This window comes from Ascaphus truei, chromosome 1 (genome assembly GCF_040206685.1).
Source record: "Ascaphus truei isolate aAscTru1 chromosome 1, aAscTru1.hap1, whole genome shotgun sequence".
Lineage (NCBI taxonomy): Eukaryota > Metazoa > Chordata > Amphibia > Anura > Ascaphidae > Ascaphus > Ascaphus truei.
Window position 1 is genome coordinate 506,138,716 of NC_134483.1, and position 17,978 is coordinate 506,156,693.

The 17,978-nt window shown below is 44.4% G+C and overlaps 1 protein-coding gene across 4 annotated transcripts in view; it reads right to left on the reverse strand.

Annotated features, from left to right (window-relative positions):
* Positions 1-17,978, reverse strand: part of AFAP1 (actin filament associated protein 1) — a 173,855-nt gene that overhangs the window by 109,270 nt on the left and 46,607 nt on the right. Inside the window, exon 1 of one of the 4 annotated variants that reach the window (XM_075569842.1) lies at positions 2,733-3,046. The exons of the other annotated variants lie outside the window; for them this stretch is intronic. The gene's annotated coding sequence lies outside the window, so the exon portion shown is untranslated. Of the gene's footprint in view, positions 1-2,732; positions 3,047-17,978 lie in introns of those variants that run through there. 4 annotated transcript variants of the gene reach the window in all.

Genomic DNA, 17,978 nt, shown 5'->3' on the forward strand with positions numbered 1-17,978 from the left:
GAGGGTACTGGTGTCAGACCCAGGAAGATCAGAACCCACAACCTCTGCTATTCAGGGCAGCAACCTGTAGTTCCCTTTCCCTGGCTTCCTTTCAAGAGCGAAACCGCTTCTAAAAAAGTATTTTAGACACGGACTGGACACATACAGAATAGCAAAGCGTGCCGATCCGCTTCTAAAGTGCACTTTCGAGGCGGTTTGTCAATCTTTGGAGATACTAGAATAGGCCCCATAGACCGCAATATCACTACAGAATTCAATGTTTCCCTTAGAAAACTGAGCCCCCACAAAGAACATATTGATATTCAATACCTACAGTACAACTCTGTGGTCCCCAACCTACTCAGACTATTTCATCCTTTCTAAACATAGTTTAAGAATCCAGTACTGAGAGAATTCTTGTTTTTATTTTTATTAATAACAGAATTAAAAATATTCATCAAAATGGAATAAAAAAAAAAAAGAGAAACACACAATAAACATAGCCAGTTTGGAAAAAGTGGGTAATCAATCCTCCTATGTCAGCTAAGGCTACGCTTATAGTGCCGGCGACGCGACGGTCGCTGGAAAATCAAATACAGATGACTTCCAGCGATCACGACCAATCTGTCGCTCCGTCACGTCGCACTTACGAAAAACACACGCAACGGCGGCCATGCATTTGTTTTGCCGCGACATTGCGTCGTTGTTGCCGGCACTATAAGCACAGCCTTAGTCTAAACTGATACTGTATGTGTGCGCTGCAGAAAGCGACAAAGTGAAATATATTAAGAATATTTACATATAAATATAACTAAAAAGGTAAACAATAAGGTGAAGATGAAAAAAGTATAATAATAATAAAAAATATATATACAGTTATACAGTGGATAAGTGCCCAGGCCGGGGAGAGGGTGGGGGGGGGGGGGGAGGAAGGGGGGTGTTCAGTCAAGCAAATAAAAGTTTAGAGAGAGTGAATGTTCCACAATATATTATAGGGAGTGAGCATTCCATAATATATCTGTAGGCAAAGAAGGGTGGGGGCAGTGTTGGTCCTTTCCTCTGTGTAGTAACACAGGAGGGAGAGGGAGTGGGTGTTATATGTTACACGCATTCGAATCTCTCGGGGTCCTTCATCGGGTATGGCAGACATACAGAAACAAAATTATTATATACTGTACCATGTTTGTAAGAGGGAATCTGGTTGTTGTAGCCAGATATCCCTCTTACAAACACTGCATATAAGCATTTTCATTCTATATTTCTGCCATACAGTACATGATGAAGGACCCGAGGTTAGAAAGCTTGTAACATATCAGCTATTTGTTGGTCCAATAAAAGGCATCATACCACCCACTCCCTCTCGCTCCTTTGATACAAAATACTATATCTGTTACTCTTCCAGTAGGCAATGTTGTTATTGTTGTTTATTTGTAAAGTGCCAACATATTTCACTGTGCGGTACAAAAGGGGGTACAGAGATTGATAACTACATAAACAGAGTTACATACAAATAAGGACAAACATGCACAGACAGATACAGAGGTAAGGAGAGCCCTGCTCTTGAAAACTTACAAGCAATGTTAAATTTCTTCACAATATAAAATATTCTCATACTATACGTGCAATACTTACCTGTCTTTTTATACATTTGATTGATTAAACGTTTTTACGCTATGGGCGTTTTGTGCTTTCTCCCTTGGTTATTGCTTGTCAGCTAAGGATGGTTTGGAAGGAATCAATGGCATGACAGTAAATCATTCCTGCAGCCCACCTTCACACTGCCGCTGGATGCATGGTCCTACAGGCTCTCGCTCTCTTCATTCCTGCAGCCCACCTTCACACTGCCGCTGGATGCATGGTCCTACAGGCTCTCGCTCTCTTCATTCCTGCAGCCCACCTTCACACTGCCGCTGGATGCATGGTCCTACAGGCTCTCGCTCTCTTCATTCCTGCAGCCTACCTTCACACTGCCGCTGGATGCATGGTCCTACAGGCTCTCCCTCTCTTCATTCCTGCAGCCCACCTTCTTCACACTGCCGCGGGATGCATGGTACTACAGGCTCTCGCTCTCTTCATTCCTGCAGCCTACCTTCACACTGCCGCTGGATGCATGGTCCTACAGGCTCTCCCTCTCTTCATTCCTGCAGCCCACCTTCTTCACACTGCCGCTGGATGCATGGTCCTACAGGCTCTCGCTCTCTTCATTCTATATATGGTGAGTGCATATTCTAGATTTCCTTTTCCTGGTCCCCACATTTCCCACTATCCCTTTCATCCATTTATTGCCATGTCTGTGTATCATCAAAATTGTACAACATTAATTGTGTATAATTGTAGTTTGTTCTTAAACGGACGCGTGCTTTTACTTAAAAAATACATGATGATGATGATCCACCTTGGATTTTACATCTGTGTTAAACTAATGGCATCTTTGTAAATCAGTATTGCTGACCTGAGGAAGAGAGAGAGAACTCCCAAAAGCGTGTCCTATAATACACTGTACTGTATCAATTGCTAGTCTAAATAAAAAAGGGAAAGCCTAATAATTAAGTACACATTAAAGATTTTTTTTTAATACTGTGAAACTGCTACTTCTATTTATAACACCAAAATCAATGCATACCTATAAATATACATATCTATTTTTTGAAGGCTAGAAACTGCACAAACGTTGAGAAAATGAATTTTCTCTGCTCTCCCTGCATGTTTAACTAAGTAGAGAATGAAAGACTCTTTTCTTAAGGATAACTTACCGTGAAAGAGAAGACAAATGTATCTCTCACCATCTTGTCATCTGACCCCAGAAAAGAAATCCAAACCCCAAGTTGATATGCATCGCGTTCATTGGTTTCACTGGGCTAATGTCACTTTCCTTTGCAAACCCCAGTGGTATTCCAACAGCTTTCATCAATCTGTGTTATCCATGCTTTCTGTTTCTCTTGGTCCTTCACTGCTTGTCATCAACCCAGTCTTGCTTCATAGCTCTTGCACCAACACAGACTGGGCTCCCTCACACAGTGGCAGATAAAGCAATATCCCCTTTGAAGCTGCTCGTGAGCTGTCTGACTAAAATGGGGCTGTAGTAACATGCCCCACATGCCAGAGGCAGGCAGACAGACAGGGTACTGTGATAGGATGTAAATAGTCTGCCCCAGGCTTTAGCTTTTAGTAGCAGATGGCAGCCAGCTATAAGAGATGCCCCAAGGGATATAGAGTCTATGCTAATTTAAGTCAATTAAGGCATATATTTAACATTATGAACCGGCATTCACCCTGTTAGAATGGCTCTTTTTATGTTTAATTATCTGCTTATCTTGGACACAACAGATTTCTTGTGTGAATGGGGGACAGGAAGCGGGGACAATCGTGGCATGTTATTTTTGTCACCAACATGCTTACAGATCATAATGTAGGTTTCAAATTAAACATACAGAAAAATGTGAATGAAAAGACTTTGGGCTGAGTTCTGTCTGACTGCCACCAGTCTAAATAATTCTTGATAGGGTACAGTGCAACTGAAAACATTTGACCTTTTGTGTCTCTACTTTCCTTCACCTTTCGCACTGCTTTAGGAAACTAACATAAACTAATCATATCGTTAGGGCGCTACTGGTTTGTTTCAGCATGCTGTATAGTGGGGAGGTGGTGCCCAACAAACAAACTGCAGGGTTCATTTAGGATTGGTGCACAATTAAGGCAGCACTGAATTGGCCAAGGGAGCCCAATTCCTTGAGGACTCCTGTCCTCAAGTCCCCATAAACGGTCAGGTTTTCAGTATATCCCAGCTTCAGCACAGGTGGCTCAGAGGCTCATTCAAAGACTGAGTCTCTGATTGAGCCACCTGTGCTGAAGCTGGGACTGATTGAGCCACCTGTGCTGAAGCTGGGTTATCCTGAAAATCTGACCTGTTGGGGGGGGGCTTGAGGACTGCAGTTGTGCACCCCTTGAATAGACAACTAAATATGCAGCATAAAGAGGCACACAATGTGGTCTACCAGGCATATATATGTAGCCCTGTTTCCTAGTGAACACAGACCGCTACCATATGCTGTATGACCTGTAGGCTCACAGGGCCTAAGCCTCCGCCACGGAGAGCCTGGGGCACACGTAATAATAGCTAATACCTGATACTTGGTGCAGCGCCTCCACCTGCGACAGCTCCCGCCAGAGAGGGAGTGGTTCTTCGCAGGACACTTATGTACATCAATACACACACAGCAATATAACCAACCAAATGACTTTACTAGCATGAACGGTGTTTGCGTGGTTCTTTCGCATCAACAGGTGTCCCTCCTTAGAGGAGACACCAGCTACTGCGTCTCGCAGGACGCTCACTACCCTCCTTCACCGGATGATCCCACCCCGTGTCCAGTTCCCCAGTCCAATATATCCCCCCCCCCACCCTCAAGTGAGATACTGAGCCTATATGTGTGACTGTGCAGCCACTGTGTCCTGAATAAGTGGTGATATAGTTGGTGCACTTGTGGTTTACCTGCCGGGCACTCCAGTACCCGGGCCTGCAAGGATTTTCACAAAGGATCAGTGGGGGCCGAGTTGACGTCGGCCATAGGCGTCCGGGGCGATCCCACCCAGACGCGCGGCAGCACAGTAGCAGGGTCTGAGCCCAGACCTCCTGCTGGATAAGCAATGTCTCTGTTAGCGATCACGTAACACAGTAAGGGAACCGGAACCTGTCTAGGGCCAGTCCCTATCTCTGCTCCACACTGCTGGGGCTCAGGGCCTAACTGGGCCTGGGGTACAAGGCCTAGGTAGGGGCTGAATGCCTCCCTACACCGGAGCTCCGTCTCCTTCCTCCTCCCGCTAACTCTGAACAACGTGCGCGCCCCTCGACCCCTTTTGCTCCCTTCCTAACGCTTGATTGGTTCTTGCGTGTCACGGGGTTCCGCGGGGTTGCTGGGACTTGTAGTTCCCTGGGCTCCCTCCCTATCAGAGCTCTCCTCCTTCGTGGGCTTTCGCAACTATGCCCGCGCATGCGCAACCTCCTGCCCTGCCGGTCCTGCGCCTGCGCCAGCCTTCAACATGGCGGCGCCCTCTACGCGGAACCTCCATATATCGGAGCGTTCCTTGCACTGCGGCAATCTCCCACCCCACAACAACAACAATGGCGGCTGAGGGGAGCCCGGCTATATGTATAAAGGCAAAAGTGGTGCAATTCTAAGGCAATTCATCTGTACCAGATTAGATTAGATTGTAAATTCTTCTAATTTTTATGTCTGAAGAATTATTCCCATGCTCTGTTATTTGCATTATTTGCTATTTATATGATTATCACGTGTATTACTACTGTGAAGCGCTGGGTATATTAGTGGCGCTATATAATAGACATACATACATACCATATGTATCAAAGAAAACTTATTGGGACTTTTTATTTACAGCAAAACATTATATAAATTATGAAGGGTAAAAAAGTGACAAAACCTCTTCACTGTACAGTGTATAACATGTCATTTCCCAGAATCCCTGGCTTCAGTAAAAGCATCGTATGCTGGGAGATAATGAGGGAAAAGCAGGGTTGCAGACACTCAGTAGTAATATTTGTATTTTCTATTTACAGTAACACATTTCTGATTTTAACATTCTGTAACAGGTGTTCCCCCGCCCTCTGGGAGATTTCACTGTTGCCTAGAGTTGTTGTGCTGCTCACCTGCTAGGCTTACAGGAAACTGAGTGTCTGCCGGTGTTAGTTGGGGACTAACAGGACAGGCTTTAGGGATCTTCCCAGTTCTTTACGGGTGCAACGCATTCATTTCCAGCAGGCCCCAGCAAGGCTGGATGCAGTTCCTGCAGGAAAACCCTCTTGCACTCCCCCTGATAAACTGCAGTCTCAGGCAGGAGTATAAAACAAAGGATGGTTCTTTATTCTTCTTACAGCATACCAACGTGTACACTCTTTTCTATCCTTTGCTCCCTTATTCCCTGGTGGAGTAAGGGGTAGTATCGCACTCCCCTGTGAAAGGGTAAGGAAGGTGAACAGAGCCGTGGCTCCACACTTCCAACAACCACTAAATGTAGGATCTGCAGCCCCTTTTTTACCCAAGGGGAGGGTCCTAGGTCTGAGCCCCTGATAGGGCAGCACACAGGCCTTAGGCCCCCCCCCACCCCCCCCACTCTCCCCTTGCTGCACCGAGACGAACAGTATCACAACAGGCTCCCAGTGGCGGAGGCTCAGGCCTCCTGGTTGCCAACACGTAATAGCAGCATTGTTGTTTCTTACAATACAAGTGAAAACTAAAACACCTAAACAAAACAGCGCTTGACCTGTATCTCTATACAATGTGATTAACGTGCAACAATAATAATACAAATAATGTGAAACCAATTGAAATAACAAAAGGAAAGGAGCTGCCAAGGTGTCCCACAATGCAAGTATCTCTCCAACTTGCATATAGGTCAGTTGATAAAGGAAAAAGGATACCTGACGCTCAATTGACACTCAGTCCATATGATGTTAGGATTCCCCCATGGCAGGGGAGTTTCCAGAGACACAGGCGGCGCATTCAGTGTGATGTCATCAAGGCCTGCGCCGGAACACACTCCAGAGGGCGGTGAGAATGCGGGAGTCGGAACCCGCCATAGAGAGGCGGTGAGATCTCGTGGTCTAAGCCGTAGCACCAAGGAGGATCCCGTACAAGTTGCGGACGCCATCCTAGTGTTGTTTTTAGTCACATATAGCATGCGAGTGTTCAATTGGCTAATCTAGCCGTGTTTTAATAAATTTTTGTGCAGCCTACACCATCTATGCTCTTACTCTCTCCTTTTTGGGGCCAATCGTGGTTTGGGACATCTGAAAGCACCATGGCCAGAGGAGATTGAGGAACTACACGTGGGATTCGTGTCATCAGCAGAGGAGAAGGGGGCAAAGCACAGATTCTCTCAACTACATTGAACAAGAGAATTTCTTGTGGAGCATCAAGAATCTGGCCAGTTAAGAAAATCTCCAATTTCCATTTTTAAAGACTTGGACTTTCCAGGGGGGAATCCTAAAGGACTGTTTACATCATATGGACTGAGTGTCAATTGAGCGCCAGGTATCCTTCTTCCTATATCAATTGGTAGTTTCTTCCCTGGTCCGGGGGAACAAGGGCAACATAAGTAAAAAATATCTAACATAAATCTACAAGGTCAGAGATAACATGAGCTCAGAACCCTCAATGCTGATTCCCCTGGCCCCTCCCCCCAAATCCTACATATCACACACACACACACACACACACACACACACACACACACACACACACACACACACACACACACACACACACACACACACACACACACACACACACACACACACACAGGTCTGGGGGTACAATCACCATACCGTTTATTAAAATACAGCAAAACAGGAGTGCTAACCCTGCCAGAGTTCTCCACCCACTGGTAAGGCAAACGACGTTCAAACCATGGCCCGCAAACCCCTCAAGCTGCTCCGTACATTAGGCAATAATTCCGCTGCGTGAACCCTATCATGTCCTGGTGCTTGAACCGGGCTGAGCAAAGGTCGGGAGCTTTGTCGCCATTTACACTAGCGAGGCTGGAGAAAGCCTGAAGCCAGTTCGCAAATGTATGGGGGAACAGCCTCTCAATGTCATCGGCCTTACAGTCGCCTTTCTTGCTAGACTCCGCTAATGCGTCCCTGTAGTCTGGAAGTAAGGACAGTATTTCAACGTAAACTCCACCTCAGATTGTTTCTTTAACCTCTGCGGGCCAATGCAACCCCAACGGGGTGGTGACACACGTATATGCCGTGGTAAACACCAGTCCCGGATCAGCAGAGAAGAAAATTCAGTGAGGAGCGTGGAATGATTTGCTGCCTGTCAGCATTCGCCTATATCCCGTACCCAGCCAGACCATTCCCCACTCTGGTGTATAGCAAGGTAAGGGTGGGGGGCTTGACCTAGGCCTTGAGGTCATGCCGCCTGTTGCTTATGGCTCTGCGCTTCCTGTAAGATGAGTATGAACAACATGGAGCACTTTGTGTCTTTCTTTTAAAAATCTCACCGTGAAGAGAATCCGGCAATTCAAAAACTCAATGTACATAGACAACTGAGAGCAACATATCCTAGATTAAAAAAACAATTGGAATTTAAACATTTCTAAACTGATGTAAGTGGGAGGTCAACTGAAAGTTAGTGTTTAACACCCTACACATTTAAGTGAGCTTGCAAACCTAATGACATCATCAGATTTTGCCAAAAGTCATATAGAAAGCAATATTCCCCAGAGAGACTAACAGTTGGTCAGCCTTCATAAATCAATAACTCATCTACTCGGTCCTGGAAAATATTAAAACTAGGCTGACCCCAAGTATCATCCCCTAACTAAGGAACGCCTGGCCCTTTCTAAGGAGTGGGAGGCAAAACTGTTTATCAGCCGTGTCAACTGGGTGTGCATAACAATGTCGCCAAGTGAACAGAGAGATTTCTTTTAGTATCTCCTTTCTTTACCAGAAGGCTATAAAATATGTTGACATTTCACATTACAGCCAGGAGGTTCTAGCAAAGTAAAAAATGAAATGTCCCAAGACCACATCAAGTCATTTAAATAAATAAAAACACAACTGTGCCTACTTCCATGCTGTCTCCTTTAGTGGGGTGTATTCTATCTTCTGCTCCAATTTCTTTCTTTCCCATCTGCGTTTTTACCAAGCACTGCCATTTATTCCCTCATGCATTCCCACTTCTCTCCATACTGCCATACTGTACATACTTCCATACACTGTACTCGCAACATCCGTCCCCCCTTCCCTCTACTCTCCCCACTTTCATTTCATGTCTTCTTCTCATCTGTCCACTTTTCTTCAATATGCGTATCGCTAAAATAAGATTTGCGGAGAAATAGGTTCTCTCCAATTCATGTTACATAGCAAGGAGAGGAAGAAAGAGTGTAGAAAGCAAGTGAAGTATGTATGAATGTTTGTGTAATCCTATGTATATAGGGCCAACTGTGTATGCAGCACTTTACAAAATTACAATACATAGAAAATAAAGTGCAGGCATATACCCAGGGCCAAAACAAGGGGATGTGAGGGAAGGTGGAGGGGATGGGTGGGGAAGTGGATTGGGCGCTCCCAAGTGAACCAATAATGTTGTTGGGAATACAACTAATATCACACAATATAACACCAATAGTGAAAAATAAATATGTGTAAAGAGCAGCTCAACTTCCTCTGATGGGACAGTTCCGGGTCCCAGAAGGGTAGATTGTTCTTGGAGATGAGGAGGAGCGCAGGCAGGTGTAGCAAAATATGCAAAAAAGAATAACATATATAGTGCAGATGGTAAACACTGTGTAGATAGATGTAATCTATAGATTACATCTATCTACACAGTGTTTACCATCTGCACTATATATGTTATTCTTTTTTGCATATTTTGCTACACCTGCCTGCGCTCCTCCTCATCTCCAAGAAACAATATACCCAGGGCCGTCTTAACGTATGGGCACGCTGGGCAGTTGCCCGGGGGCCCCACGCGTGCCCACCATTCTAAGTCTAGCTAGGAGTGCTCTCTCTCCCCCCCAAGGCACCGCTCGCTCTCCCCCGCCCAGAAATGGAACCCCGGCTCGTGTCACAACCGCTCGCAGCCTAGCAGTGCAGCACGTTCGGTGCCTGCTGCTGCTAGTGAGCGCGTGGGAGGCTGGTGAGTGATTGTGTAGGCAGGGCCCCAAGCACTGCTTTGCTCGGGGGCCCCTAATGTTGTTAAGATGGCCCTGCATATACCCCGCATTAACGTACGCAATGGGTCCAGTACAAGTATGTAAAGTGAAAATGTACTTAAAGTGAAGCACTACCCTTTCCCCACTTATCGATGCATGTACTGTACTGCAATCGTCATATACGTGCATAACTGATGTACATAACACATTTGTAACAGGCTCTATAGTCTCCCCGCTTGCGCACAGCTTCGGTACAGGTAGGGAGCCGGTATTGCTGTTCAGGACGTGCTGACAGGCGTATGCGCGAGCTGATGTTTGATATGTCCTTACTCGTGAGTGTACTTAAAGTGAGTGTCCTTAAACCGGGGTATGCCTGTACAAACAATGGGGATAAGAGCAGGAACTACATGATGACTAATGGCAAAGGGAAACATGTAGCATGTCACAGCGATCAAGTTGACAGTTATGGAAACTGGAAAAATGAGGTTGTAGCCCTATTTTTTGACACATAAGTTGTGGCTCCGAACAGGATCGGGTTGAAATGAGGCTGTTTTCATAGGAGAGTGCCTTCTGATTTATTCATCAAATGTGGTGAGAATGGGAAGGGTAGATCGTTAGGGTGAAATATATGAAAAATGCAAGTTGGCACAAATGATTGGCTTATGTGTGCCAGTGATAACATGTAAGAGTTAGATATAATGAAAGAGAATGTGCGGTATCCAAAGAGTTGATTTCCACGATATTAACATTTAATTTGCTAGTAAAATGATTTCCTTAATTGCCAACAGACTAACGAGTCACAAAGCTGTTTGCACAAATGGTGCAAGGAAAAAAAAAATGTGTTCTTATGTGTAATAAGTTGAGATACAGTAAATATGCAAAGAAGTTCATACACAAACAATGCTGCCCTAACGTATAGAAATATTCCTCACGTCCAAAACTCTTAACAAAAACACTATTTAACTTTAACTGTTCCAAAAATGTTCCTGAAAATAAATCATGCTACATAATAATAAATAAGTTTCAGCTGCCTACAGGTTAGTAATGTTACATGGCTTTCAGTGCAAACACTCACTGGGTGTCCCAATGTAAACTGGACTGCTAACAAAACAGATTGATTCCAGACACAAAACCTAATCATATCCTTAAAGCAGAGATCCCACACTTTTGTTTGGGGGGGCTTGTGTTTTTATTAACGGAGGAGTCTCCCAAGGGTTGTTCTGTGGTCCCCCAACATCCAGGCAATTCCCGAGATATTGTCGTTTTCTGTACCGCTTTTGACAAACAAATGACCATCAGGACTACAAACATGGCCCTCGGAGTCACTAATATAAAGCTGCGATGTCATCTTTCAATGACGGTGCAGCTTTCTCTTGGTCACCGTACAAACCCTGACCCTGCAGCCTTGAGTCAGGAGGAGGTCCTTCACCCCATGTATTTCTCATCAAATCTCTGGTCACTACCAGGGGCTATTTCTCAAAATAACGCCTAATATTGTGTTGTGTAAACTCTGATCTTATATCTGATAAAGATCACCAGTCTGCTTATCCATCAATCCCTCTTTGCAAACAGACTATGGGACTCATTGAATATCCACCAAAGCAGCCAATCTGGCTGTTTGCGGTCCAAACTGCCCCTTTACTTCAATTGATGTTGGTCCCAAATGAAATATCAGCCTTATAGCTCCCATTACAACAAAGAACCCTCACTTTGTATTTCTCTCCATGAAATAATTCAGCTTGCCCCATGGACAGCCGGCTCCTTAACCAGGCGGTCCACAGAAGTCGGGGGACCACAGATGAGCTCTGGGTAGCCCCCCCGGTTACGGTAGACTAGAATGGTAGAAGTGTGTTCAACATCTTTGGACTAGAAAAAATAAATTCAACAACTAATTTAATACTCTTTATTGTAGATTATACAAATGAACAAAAAATGTAGATTCCAACAATAAATAAAATATGAGTAACACAATAAGTATAATACAAAATACAATACTTGAAAGTATGTCTATCATTTATTTAATATACATATTGTATAATACTAAAATGCAATTAAAGAAATAAATGTAACTGCTAATTTAAAACTAATTTATTTGACCTCACTCAATTCTATCTTAAGTAGAACAACTTGGCTCTAGTTAGGAACTGCCCATTCTAAAAAGAGTACTGGAGAAAAATGAGTGGCTAGTATAATTTCTCTAAAAACGGTGCTTCAGCTAATAGAACGGGAAGTGGTCTGCGTACCATGCATAACAAGTGCCATTTATACCAACAATAAAATCCGGTTTAAACAAGATTGCTACTCCAGGATGCTTTCTATCCGCTGACAACATCCATTACATGTTGACCACATGTAAAAGCAAACAACTATGATTCCTCATCACTCCAACAACCCGCCATCCAAGACTGTCTCCAACAACCCTTGCTGCACTTGTGTCAAAGGATGAAGGTTCTACAAAAAGTCACTCCTATCAAACCAGTTTACAAAGATGTTGGACACACCTCTACAATTCTGTGTTTAAACATTTCCCAGTCTTGAGCAGTGGACATTAAAATTACTTTATGCAGACTTAGATATGATTATTGGTCAAATACAATGTGATTAAACAGACCATCTATTATATCAGTGGTGCGCAAACTGGGGGGCGCGCCCCCTTGGGGGGGGCGCAAGATTATTTAGGGGGGGCGTGGGCTGCGTGCGGGGAAACCTGGGGGCGGGCAGAGCTGTGCACGGGCGGCCAGAAGCTCCGTGCTGAGACTGCTTCCCTGCTCTGTCTGTGTCAGAGGGGGCGGGGCCAGAAGCTCCGTGCAGAGGCTGCTCTGTCTGTGTCAGAGGGGGAGGGCTCCTGCACACAGACATCCCCTCCTCCTCCTGTCTGTTAGCCGCCTGTTTTCAGCAGCACATGGGGGGACCTGAGCAGGCTTAGTTACTCCCTCCCCCCACCCACCAGGTGTGTGTGTGTGGGGGGGGGGGGGGGTTGAGTGTGTGTGTGTTTAATTGAGTGTGTGTGTGTGGGGGGGGTTGAGTGTGTGTGTGTGTGGGGGGGGGAGGTTGAGTGTGTGTGTGGGGGGTTAAGTGTGTGTGTGTGTGGGGGGGGTTAAGTGTGTGGTTGGTTGTGTGTGTGTGGTTGAGTGTGTGTGGTTGAGTGTGTGTGTGGTTGTGTGTGTGTGGTTGTGTGTGTGTGGGGGGGGGGGGTGGGGAGGGGTTGTGTGTGTGTGTGGGGGGGTTTGAGTGTGTTGTCTGTGATTGTGTGGGTGTTGTGATTGAATGCAGCGGTGCATAAACTGGGGGGTCGCAAGATTTAGACGGGGCGCAAGCGGCAAAACCTGGATGCGCAGTTGAAAAGATGTGTGCGGGCGGCCAAGAAGATGTGCGCGGGCGGGCAGCCGAAGATGTGTGCGGGCGGCCGAACAGGACAGTGCAGGTGGTGGCCACGTGATACAGAGGTACGGGAGAGGAGCACGCCCCAGCGCTGTGATGTCAAACGCCCCTCCTTCCGGTGTCTGCCCTGCAATAGCGCTGTGTTCCATACATATGAGTATTTACATTGTATACCGTTTAATAAAGGGTTTTTTTTCCATGTGATTTTGATTACATCAGGCAGGGGGGGCCCGAGAAATTTCATGAATAAAAAGGTGGGCTCGGCTTAAAAAGTTTGCTCACCCCTGTATTATATGACCAGTTGAAATTATGTCAGGCGTAGTCTATGGGAAAAACGACAAATGTATTACTGAGCATACAGCTGTTTGTGTGGTATTATATGACTGTATAGCATTTTGATTTTCTAATGCCTTTCCTTCCAATGTGATCATTTAATATTTGAATTGGAATTTAAAATACAAAAGGGGTCTGTTAAAATAATTGGCCCATAAAACTATGCATGCTTGCATGATAGATAAGGGACATTATTACAACAAATACACTTCTACTGTATACCCAATAGTAATTGCTAGGTGAGGTTTTACACCTCAATAGGTAAGGTGTCAGAACTCAACATAATCTGTGATATGTGATAATGAGCCAACTGGAAAATTAGACTAAATGGCCTATAGATTTGTAATTCCAACTTTTCACCGATATTAATTTGAACAAAGATGTACAGCATGCTCTTGTAAAGATTCCAGCATTTCTTTCATTGTACTACCTCATCCAAAGGAAAATGTAAAGAACATCGTAGTTTGGGAACTGCAGATTATACTGACAGTCTGATGGTAACATAGGGGGGGAAGTCTAAATCGTAATACACAAAGAACTATTGTCAAAGGTTTTGGATAAAAATACATGATAATTGCACAGAACAAAGTGCCAGTTTATAAGTAAGAAAAGACAGATGCACATAAATATGCTGATATATACATGTATACATGTGCGTGTGTGTGTCTATATATATATATCTATATATATATAGATATATATATATAGACACACACACTCATTTCACACTAATCTTAAATGAATCATATAATAGATGTGTGGTTGAGCAAAGTACCATCACAGATTTATATGTGATAAATATACACACAACCAGAGATAGGCACCTCTAAGCCACAGTGCTAACAATGACATTTTTACTTATGTACTAATTAATGTTATTTTATATCTAACTTTGAAAAAGTTAGTTTGGCCCATATTTAAAAAAATATTCATATTACAGTCTTTATTAATAGAAGTAAAAAACCCAAAACAGCTCTTTGTTAGTCATAAAATATGCAGCATAAAGAAGACAGCTGTAACATTAGCTTCTGATTCCTAGAGCAACCTTATTAATTTTCAAGGGGCCAGCAGATGGTGAGATGGGGGTTGCATTTCAATGCTGGGCCATTAATAGCTGTAACCTCATTGTAATAAATGTGGAACTATGATTGGCTGCGTCAGCAGGAGCTTGATTGCCATGGGGGCTGCAACCAGCTGTGTTCAGGGAATGCCTTTCAATAGGGTTTTGCTACATTGCTTTTTATGATAGTAGAACAACAGCAGTAATGTGTGATATAAACAAGAAGCAATCATTTAAACTGAAATTATGTATTTCTATGAAGGTCTAAAGTACGATGTGGTGGGTACGGGAGGAGATCCTTCACCCCATGTATTTCTCATCAGATCTCAGTCACTCCCAGGGACTATTTCTCAAACTTCCTCCCAGTATTGTGTTGTGTAAACTTTGATCTCGTGATATAGACCACAAGTCTGCTCATCCATCAATCTCTCTTTGCAAATAGACTACGGGGCTCATTGTATATCAGCCAGAGCAGCCAATCGGGCTGTTTGCGGTCAAAATTACCCATTCACTTCAATTGCTGATGGTCACAACTTAAATATCAGCCTTATAGCTACCATCATAACCAAGAAACCTCACTGTATTACTCTCCATCACCCACAATCAGAGGCGGAACTAGGGGAGGCAAGCGCAGCAGTTTAGGGGCGTAGGTAGGGCGTGTGTGCGGTCGAAGCATGATGATGACAGTGTCAGTGGCTGCAGAGGAAGTTAGAGAGACTGGTGATGGTGAGAGAGAGAGACTGGTGGGAGGGGCATGGGTAGAGAGAATGGTGGTGGGGCGGGAGGAAGAGAGAGAATGGGGGAAGGAGTGAAAGAGAGAATATGGGGGGAGAGAGAAAAATGGGGAAAGGGGGAGAGTGTGTGTGAGAGAAAGTGGGGGGGTGAGAAATGGGGGGGAAAGGGAGAAATAGGGGGGGGAGAGAGGTGGAGGAACAGAAAGGGTAGAGAGAGAACATAGCCTGTACAAAAGATTCACAAATACAGGATTCTATCAAATAAAACAAATTAGGGGAGGGGGCTCAGTTGGTGGAGTTTGTTCTTGGCGCAAAAAGACATAGTTCTTCCTCTGCCGACACTCTCAACATACACTGGCGACACACTTTATTCGAGCTCGGCTTGTCCCACGAATTCGGGTATACCCAGGTGTATTGAGGTTTGTGACTGTTTTCTGCCCGAGTGCATTGCGTTATTTTCCAGGCAGGGATTGAAGCATTTTATTCCCGCTGGCTGCAATACTGCACAGTATATATATATACTGCATTACAATTCATGAATTTATGCCATCTGGTAGACACGCGAAGCATTGCAGCCTATTAAATCCTAATCATTATCATTTAACAGATCAGCCGCCCGTCAGCCAGGCATGAACCCAGGCTGGGAAGGCAAACGCAACGGGGCTTGTCAGAGGTGAGGAGCGGCGCATTCCAGGTATCTGCCAGGTACATACTGGGTATTTGCTCGAATAAAGTGTGTCGGTGCAGTAGAAGAAACTAAACTGGACTGTTTTCCATGTGCTGTAGCATTTGTCCTTGTACTCATTGGCATGTCATTACCTAGAATCCCTTGCTGCAGTGGAGGCATTGTATGCTAAGAGATAATGGGGAACGGCAGGTTGAGGACCAGCCTGAGGCATATGAATGTGCTCACACGTGGTATTTTTATTTGCTGTTCATTGTAATAAAAATTTGAAGGGTTAGAATAATTCCCTGTCATAAAAAATGTAAGATATGTACTTATTCAACAAATCATAGATAACAAAAATGTCAACTAAGGCTACGCTTATACAGTAGTGCCGGCGACCGCAACGCGACGTCAGGCTACGGTCGCTGGAAAAATCTAACTGAGATGACTTTCAGCGATCGCAACCAAGCCGTTGTGCCGCGCTTACTATAAGCGGACACGACGGCGGCAATGCATTGGTTTTGACGCGATGTCACGTCGCTGTCGCCGGCACTCTAAGCGCAGCCTAATGTATGTATGTCCTTATTTATATAGCGCCATTAATGTACATAGCGCTTCACAGCAGTAACAAATACAACTTTATGTCCTATTCTCTTCCTTGTGTAGCTTGTAGCCAGCTCTCTATTATATGATTGCTCCTAATTTTGCAAAATATCCCAATTTAACCTTTATAAGACTATACAATATACTGTTGACCTCTGGTAAGCATGTCCAGGATTATTTAATATTGCATAGACTTCTACAACTAATTTTGGTTTGACGCTCCATAAAAAACAATTGCAGTTGCAATTATAAGGCGAGAAATGTACATACAGAATAGATTATAGTTACAAAAGTTAGTTAGTTATAGAAGTTAAATGTATTATTATTTGGTTATCAAATGACACTCTAAAAATGATTTAACAAGACGACTATTTTCCTCGGTATCGATTCTTAGAAGACATCATGAGGCTGCAGAACCTTGATTTACCCAGGTGACTGCCACAAGAGATTGCAACTCATGAGTCATTGCGGAAATTAGGTGAATTATAAGGATTGCACAACCTATACAGTGTACATTTGTGAATGAATTCATCTGTCAGGTCTTTTAGCACAAATGAGGCCTTATGGTGAACTCACTTCATGCCAACTGCACAGAGACTAATAATTCATTTCATGATCATCTCCAAACGGATTACTAATGGGGAAGTATTTTCATGACTATTATTGAAACGTGAGCTAGATGCAGATCGATGAAATGTAAAGATAATTTACAACATGCTTATGAAATTCTTACCATCCCTGCTCTCATTTTACATAACCTTCATTTGTATGAAAAAGGTTTGCATTACAGTCCCAGAACCTAGACCAGTTTTTTTTTATATTCAATAGAGGGTTCTAAAGGGTTCCCTGCAATTTTCAGGCCATTATAAAATTGTACCAAATACAGACGAATGTATAATGCATCTGAGAGGTGCTGTTAGAAAGGACTGAGGTTCCTTACAATTAATCTGATCTCAGGCATGCTATAAGAGAGGGTTGGGATTCCTTACAATACATCTGATCTCAGACGTGTATAACACGTGTTCCCCCCCCCCCCCCCAACCTCACTTAGGGACCAGTGTATGGGAGTGGGCGCATTACCACGATTGTATGGTGCTCTACCTGTAGGTTTGCAGGAGGTCTGACTTGTCTGCTAGATGGTAGAGACAGGAACAGGACTGGCTCGCACAGGTCTCTGGGTTCTTCATGGTGGTGTCAGCGCCTCCAGCGGTGATGGAACCCACAAAGTGTAGGTGTCAGTCCCCATCACTGCACAATTACCTCCCTCCTGCCCAGGAACTGACACCAGAGGCAGAGGTATCTTGAAAGGTACTTTATTGCAGGGCATTCTGCATCAGCTCTTCTAGCAGCATATATCACACTCCACTTGCCCCCAGGCTTTCTAGACGGTGCACCTTCATCAATAGTGCTCTAATCCAGGTGGTCTTTAGGCTAGCCAGCCTAAAATGAGCAAGCTTGCCCCGCTATGGGGTAGACTCACAGCTCCCACCTTTCACCCTCGCCAGGGCTAAGAGAGGAATACCCTCACCCTCCTTACACC